We start from the raw sequence: 8,410 nt of genomic DNA, 5'->3' as shown, positions 1-8,410 counted from the left end.
TCATCTTACCCAACAACCCTTCCTCACTCTCCCTATCCCTCTCCTTATTCCCACAAAACTCCGTCTCTGCCTTTAACCCTCTTTTCAAATTTTACTCCCAAAATCACCAAAAAAAAAATGTAGTATGAGTAGAATCCATCCAACATCTGTTCCGTTATAATAACCTCCATGCTATCAATTCCTCCTCCTCTTATAGTATCAATTTATATCCCTTATATCTAATCACTTACATCTCTCTAAATATTCCTCCAACCCCTCTTAACTTTCGTCTGAATCCCTAAGTCTTATCCCTCCTTTTTCTTATATTCATCCCTCTACCCTGTTTCTTCTGCTTCAATTATTTATTTACTGTGTATTTTATATATTTCTATTCAAATATATATACTGTAATTAAAAAACATTATATTATATATAACATACATGATATACTACTATTATATAAACAGTACAATTATATAAATAAACTACTATATATATATAATTAACATTACAATACATTATATATAAATAGTATATAACAGTACATACATTTATATGAAATATACATAAGCTATATATATATATATATATACATACATTCCCAGTCTTTTCAGATAAAAGGTTTGAATCTCATGTTCGTACTGAACCAATAAAATTAAATTTATCACATAATTTACTATTTATTTATTATTTAAACTTTTAAATTAAATTTTTATACTGTTTATACATTTTAAATATTATATAAAATCATTTACATTGTAACATTAAAATTATTATTTTTCCTAAACTTAAATTATTAGTTATTTAAACTTACAGAATATCTTTAAAATTATTAATCTTAATAAATTTTTTTTATTCATTTTTTAATGCATTTAAAAACTTTCCAAATACATTTTTTATCATGTTTAAACAGCAATATTACTGTAATTTCACAGGATAATGCTTTTATTACATTCTATAACTTAACATTCACATTAAAATAATAACAATCCAATAAAAACATCACTGTTCTTTAAATTAAATTCTGTAATTATCTATTACATCAAGTTCACCTTTATTTATTAAATCAATTTTTTTTACACTTTAAAATATCTTTAATCAAACATTAAAGATACAAAAAATGTAAATATTTTATTTAGAAATTAATCTAAAAACTTTATTTTAAATTATTTATTTCTGATTTAACTTTTTCTTCTCATCCATGACTCTTGGTGATTTTTCATCACCTTTTTTAACTTTACACACACACACACACACACCCACACACACACACAACACACTAAAATCAACAACATCTTAACATATGCTTTCTCACATTAACAACATTTTTAAATTGTTGTTTTAAAAAATTAAAACATTCACTTTCCCATTTCTTCCCGTCTCAGTTTCCATTTAGACCCTACATTAGACTAAGTTATTTATCTGGTCTTTCTGATATATCTTCATCATTATTCATCATCACAATTCTCAAATAAATGAGTTTTAAAATCTCCATTTTAAGTAAATACAAACACACACTTACTCTATATTTAAACTTTATTCTTTACATCATAAACTCTAAATACAATTATAAAATTTATTTTATATATATATTATACATAATTTTCCTCTTGATCATCTAATAAAGTTTTTGAAACATTAAACATGTTTTCATATTTTAATTTATTTTAACAGCGTACACCATTTTAACTTAAATCAATAAAAATACAATTATTACTTATTTAACAATATATCTTCTATTTAACTATATATAAAACATTAAATAAAAAACTTAACAAATTTTGTTATTAAAACATTATTTATCAATATTAATGATTTAAGTTACACTAACTTAATTTTTTAAATTTTTATCTAAATATAAAAATTATTTTAATCAAGAATGTTGTTAACTTTCTCCATATTGTATTAATTTAATATCTAAACTCTTATTACTTAACACAATCCTCTTACTTGCTTCTCTAAACTCTGGTATCGTACCATCCTCCCTATCTCGTCTGATCACATTAAATATATGTATTATTATTACAGATACCTTATTCATAACTTCAATTTATTTTGTACAGAAACCCACCTACATGTCTCAACACAGTTAAACCAAAGAGTGTTGTTGTTTTATAACCCCCTCCCATTTTCTATTATTGTTTATTAAGGTATATATTTTTAACAACCTACAATTTCCTTGTTTGTACAATCAACCAAAACTACTTTCGGATCCACTAATACCTTCTACATTAAATTACATATCATGCTGTTCTTTCTTCTTATTATTTTCATTTCATTCCTACCATCAATCACATACTCCACAACTCCACAGCTCCTCCACCCGTCATACTAAATCTTTTTAAACTCCAACTTAAACTTTTACACTATTTAAGTTAAGTTGCCACATGGGTACATTTATTATTTTTTTCAAGCTTCTCAAATATTTTCACATTTTACTTGAATAATCATATTTATATACTTCATATATGTCTTTATTTTCTAATATCTTTGTTTTAGAATATTTTATTTTTGATCTCTTGTGTGTGACCTGGTCACTCTTACATATGGAATCTCCTATCATAAATGTAACGATCTTATCTTACTTAAATTGTTATTATTTTATAAATAAAATAAAAACAAACACATACATATAATTTGATAAAAAAATTTCCAAAATATCATAAAAAAACAAAACTTTATCAATAATCACATTAAATCATCAAACTCATGCAAGCGATACTCTTGTTTTTACTGTTTAACATAGAACCCCACACCACCACACATACACACACACACACACGACAATAACACATTCTTTACACCATCTGTTCCTTCTTGTATCAACCATTCACCATTCTTATCTTATACTTTCAAACCCACAAACCTTATTAAACACACACACATACATTCATAAAAATTCATACACCAAAAACATAATCATAATTTAATCAACACAAAAACACACACACACCACACTCACACACACACACACACACAAGCAGCATTTCTTATGGTAATTTTCTTATAACATTTATTGTAGTAATTCCTTTTTTATAAACTCTTTTCATGACCGCCTCCGCCCCGGACCCGTGGCGTGTGTGGCGGCATGGTGCCGCGCTGAGGTGCGCAGGGAACGGCCGGGCCCGCCGCACGGGGCCCAGAGACAGCGCCGGCCGGCGGCGCCGCGTGCGCTGTCGCCGGCCAGGCACGGAGCGGCGGGGTGGGCGGGGCCGGGCCCCATCGCCACTCGGTAGGGAGCATGACACTGTTTAACGGCTCTGAGTGTTTGTGTTGTGTGGTGTGTGTAACTCAAACCAATAGCCTAAAAAACTTGGTCACCAAACTGCTGGTGGAGCTAATTCAGCATCATTAAGTTCTCACTGAAGGTCGATTTACAGACAAAATAAAAACAGACGCAGATAAACGCGAAATTCGTGACTTACGTGCGAGTTGAAATATAAAAAGTAGGACAACCCCCGCCCCACCCTGCCCGAGCCCAGAGGTCTATGATACTACTTCATATTTACCCAGAGAGCAGGACAGAAAGGAGATTTGGAGAAAAGGTAAAGAGAGGAAGTTGGAAAATTTATGAGTCCTCACTTCACTCAAGTTTTTTTTATCATCTGTCAACCGAAACGCCATTCAGTAAACCATCATTTTATAAAAGCTGTTTGCTCGTCGTCTCGCAGAGCGACAGTCGCAATCAGATTATTACGAATCTCCATCACAATGTCGTTATTTCAGCATCTTTCATCGTTTATTTGACATTAAATCACAGAAACGGATTATGTTTTAGGGCTCAAATCGCTGTGTAAGACTAAAGATTAAAGGGCAAATATTCACTTCACGTTTGGTTGGAACGCACCATCAAACTGTTAGCGATGGTTGGGACGTCTGTTGGATGATGTGTTCATCACTCATCCAACATCAATCACTGTTAACTGCATCTTTTAACATGAATTCTGTATTTTTATCTGTGACCACTGTTAACCGATGGCTGTGTTTGGTTGCTCCAATGGTCGTTTGCTCCCGTCGATTACTTTATAGTCAAAGTAGAACAATTGTCTTGTTTTTGTCACATATCCACCGCTCTGAAGACACTCTTGTGGGATTGAAAGACACTCTGAAGGTCGCAGGGTCGACGCCATAAAGCTGCGCCCGGTGGTTACAGGATTTAATTTATTGATTTCTATCAGGATGGAAAGAGAATTTCAACCAATAACACAAAAAGTGTTCCTGAAATACATGCCCCACCTTCTTTATCTTTAATGGAATGACACAAAAATAGAAGATTTCATCCATTAAACGTGGTTTCTGTCTCTATCCCAGGCTTTATGTGACATTTAGACGTTATATATTAAACTTTAGTGACGTGGCAGCTGTGGTTCAGTATTAGTCCTCCAGCAGATTCACGCTGTCAGGAGCCTCGGCTGCTTCCTGCGTGCTGGATCAGCTAACAGCCTTGCATGAAGTCACCAGAGCTCGTATTGATATTCCATCTCTAATAACCGACCACATTTCCACTGCTAATGACACAGCGGCCATCTTGGCTCTGTTTCCTGTCTCATTACAGGCTATCTGAGAAACTGACGGCAGCGTGGCGGCACGACGCGCCCAAACCTCCAGACCTGTGTGTGTGTGGTGTGTGTGTGTGTGTGAAGAGCAAACACATCGGGAGGAAGTCGGAGGTCAGAGGTCATCAGCTGAAGGAGAATGTGTGTGTGTGTGTATGTGTGTGTTTTAAAGCAGGAAGTAGACAGTGTTAAAGGCCTGCAGGTGTCCTTTAAAAGAGAGAGAATTACAGTAAATAGATGGACCCGCCTGTAAACGCTGCTGCATCCTCCTTTACTGGACGTGTTACAGAAATAAAAAGAAATAACAGAAATAACAGAGGTTGTTGTGTAGCTGCAGGTTTTAGGGAATAATGGCGATTCGGTGGTGATCTCAAGTGGAGTTCAAGTACGTGATGTTTACGATATTGTGAAACCCCGTCATTCATGAGTCATACACAGATAACACATTTCTTGTAATCCGTGATGATAAAGATACAATAAATGGAAGGAGTATTTCTCCAAACCCGTAATCGTACTTATTTCTATCCAAACCTTTCATCTGCAGCCAATCAGCAGTGTCACTCAGGAGTTGGAAGTGCCCTGAAACCCCTCCTGTTGCCCCTGTTAACCAGTTGAGTTTAGTTAAACCTGGTTCACACTGCCTATATTAAGGGTTTCCTCATATTTATATATACCAGCAACACCTCCACCTCCCACTACAGCTTCAGTGACTATCTGTGTTTATGTTTCTAATGTTTTCATTCATGTTAACAAGGCTTTTAAAGTCCAGGTGAAATTTGTAATTTTAACCCTTTATGATCAGATTTCCAGTTATATTCCTGTTTAATCTGGACTTTTTTAAGTTATTGTTTTGAGTAATATTTCAATCATGTAACGTCTATTTGAGAACACATTTTTAGTGCTCTTTCCACCGCTGCAAACAACCTGCTGAGGCTGAGCTTCATTAGAGCTGCAGTCGGACCAGAATTAGCACACTCCTGCTGTCGGCCTAAAGCTTTAAACTCTGAACCCTCCCACTGTCTGAGCGGCTGAGAGGACCTGAACTGGTCTGAACAAGCTGTTTTATTGTCAGTATTTCTCTTCATTGTTTGTGGTTTGTTACGACTATGTGAAGTTCATTGTAATCACAAAGTTTATTATTATATTATATTATAAAGTCACGTTACCTCGAGGACACTGAAACAAGAGCTGACTGTCCATCAATTTACACGTTTCTGTCCAAACTGTTTTCCTTGTACTCCATGTGTGTGTTTACCGCCACGGCGCTGTGAACTGTGGGTAATTTAACGCCTGGAGGCGATCGGGTGATTTACTTCCAGGCATGAATTGAGTCGCCTCCTTTGCTTCAACCGGACTGAACGTTGAGCCCAAACTACTTCCTGCTAATTAGAGCTGCTGAATGTTTGTGAACTGTTGTTTTATGAAGGATTAAACTGTTCTATGTTAAGTTAAATGATATTCCAGTGAAGTTGGTGCACTCAGGACTGTACATGGATCCAACTGAACTGGGTCCAAACTGTCCGATCTATCGCAATCATAAGCGTCCACACTTATCAGTTTGTTTTCTGACTTTTGATAAAGACTTGCAACACGACTTAAGCTGCGTTCAAAATCACTCAACGTACAAAGTATTTGTACACGGTTGTAAACTAGATGAACAACAATATCTCAGTATATACGGCGTTAGCTCATACTCAACCGCCCCATTATGCATTGTGTGTCTTCTGACTGGTGATTGGCAGTTTTAACCAGTTTTTAAACAATTTTTGTAAATATTTGAATCAAGAAATTAACTGCACAGATTGTGAATACCCCCTGACTCGGTGTGTCCTGGTGAATTCATGGTTTGAGTCCTGTTGAGGATATTTTCTCACATTCGATTTAAATAATCTTTACTGGTGAGAATGTCGAGGTCACATTATTATTGCCACATATCACTGAATATAAGGAACATAAGGCAGTTGAGTTTATAGAGCTCATTCTCAAACAGCACGCTCTCAGTCTCTTCTTCTTTTATACGATAATGTTGGTTTGTTGTTTGGAGATTCCGCAGCAGATCACAGCTCACCTGTTGCTCTGCAGATGTTGCGTTATTAGCATCCAGATGTTTCCTCCCTGCAGAGAGATCAACTCCAGTCGTTTGGATTCGTTCTCGTTGGCGAAGCTGCAGATTTTGTTCATTAAATCAGAATTCTGCTCCGATCGTTTTATGGTCTTTAATTAGCAGACGAGAGGCTTTCCAACCCCGCTGCTGATTACAGACTCACAGTGTGTGAGTGTGTGTGTGTTTGGTTGAGTGTGAAAGTGTGTGTTGGTGCGGGCTTTGGCGGAGCCATTTTCCTACATCTTCTCATTATCTTTGCCAAAAGCACTTTACACAATTGAACACAAAAAACAAGACCACGAGAAAGTTCTGGGTGTGTTCAGACGTTCAGAATAAACAAAAAGCCTAAGCTTAGCTCAAAGATCGGAAACAATGAGGCGATAAGCAGCTAGCCTAAATCTCGGCCAGGCCAGAGGATGGCAAAAAGTACTAGTGTTGGTAGTTTCCCTAAAGATTTTTACCCAGCGTTTCTGTGCTAAGCGTAACGGAACTGAAACTCGACAGGTGAAAACACGCTCGTCCCCTGTGGTTCGTGAGCAGTCCCCGGCCGCGCGGTCTGATGCCCTCCGGAAGCCCGCTCGGAACTCAATCAAAACAAACGTTCAAAAATCAATCACATGCAAATCATCTCATCTTAAAAAACTTTAAAAGACAGGAGGAAATAATTAATGATACAACTGAGAGAAAAGAGAGTATTGAGCGAGTAAATATAATACTGAGAGACAGAATAGAAAATCTTTTTAACACCGTCAGCACTGTAATTACACTGGTTGTGTGTGTGTGTGGTGTGTGTATGTGTGATGTGAGTCGTGGTGTGTGTGTTGTTAAGTCGTTGGGAAATTCCAACTGATGGCACGCCATGAAATGATAAAAAATAAGGATTTTATTCTAACCTTTAAACAGTTTCTTGCTGATAGAATGATCGAACAAACAAATCAGATTTATTGTGCAGATGTTCGGGCAAGTGTAATAAAAAAAACGAAAGTATCAATGGCACAAACACAGAGAAGCAGCATACAGACCGCTGACTATCAGCGAGTTAGCGCTCTATTGGCTTTGCCTGGTCACACCAGATCTGGTATTACCAGATAAACCAGAAATAAAGAATAGTGTTCTGTAAACAATTATTTGAGGAGAAATAGTCAAACAACCAGAATCTGGATCCATAATCATGATCAGCATCAGTTAATTTCAATGAATTTTAAGATGTGCTTTTTGAATTTTTAAGGATTTCTCTTGCGATAGTTTAATAAATGTATACATTATGCGTGCATACGTCATGTTTTTAGTGTGTTTTTCTCAATTGCGTTGAAGACTGGACGGACCTCACTGAGAATGAGCTGTCCAATCAACAAGGAAACCCTAAGCCACTAAAAGCATACCCTGCTATTTATGGTCAGTTTACCCTAAAAAAATGGGACCATCAGTACTAAACATTATGCTGTATGGACGAGAAGACTGAAACTAGAGACTGAGGACCGAAACTCACAGGAAAACTGATTACTGAGCTCCCAGTCAAAATCAACGTGAGAATCGGCCTCATTTCTCCATAAGACAAAAAAAAATTTTTATTGTAGCAACTGATGTTCACTAGCTTAGCAACAAAATAAACACATTTTCCATTTGATAAACAATAACAAATTGGTCTTGAATTGGTGAAAGATATAGTCATTACCAACTGAGGCTCAAATGATTAAGACCAGAGCTAAGCTATCCAGAACTTCAACCTCTCAGCGTCTCAATGAGAACAGTTAAAGGAGTTGATCACTCG

The sequence above is a fragment of the Morone saxatilis genome, unplaced genomic scaffold (genome assembly GCF_004916995.1).
Source record: "Morone saxatilis isolate NCDOM2014 unplaced genomic scaffold, NCSU_SB_2.0 Contig8, whole genome shotgun sequence".
NCBI classification, from domain to species: domain Eukaryota; kingdom Metazoa; phylum Chordata; class Actinopteri; family Moronidae; genus Morone; species Morone saxatilis.
Note: the sequence above shows the minus strand (reverse complement) of the source record.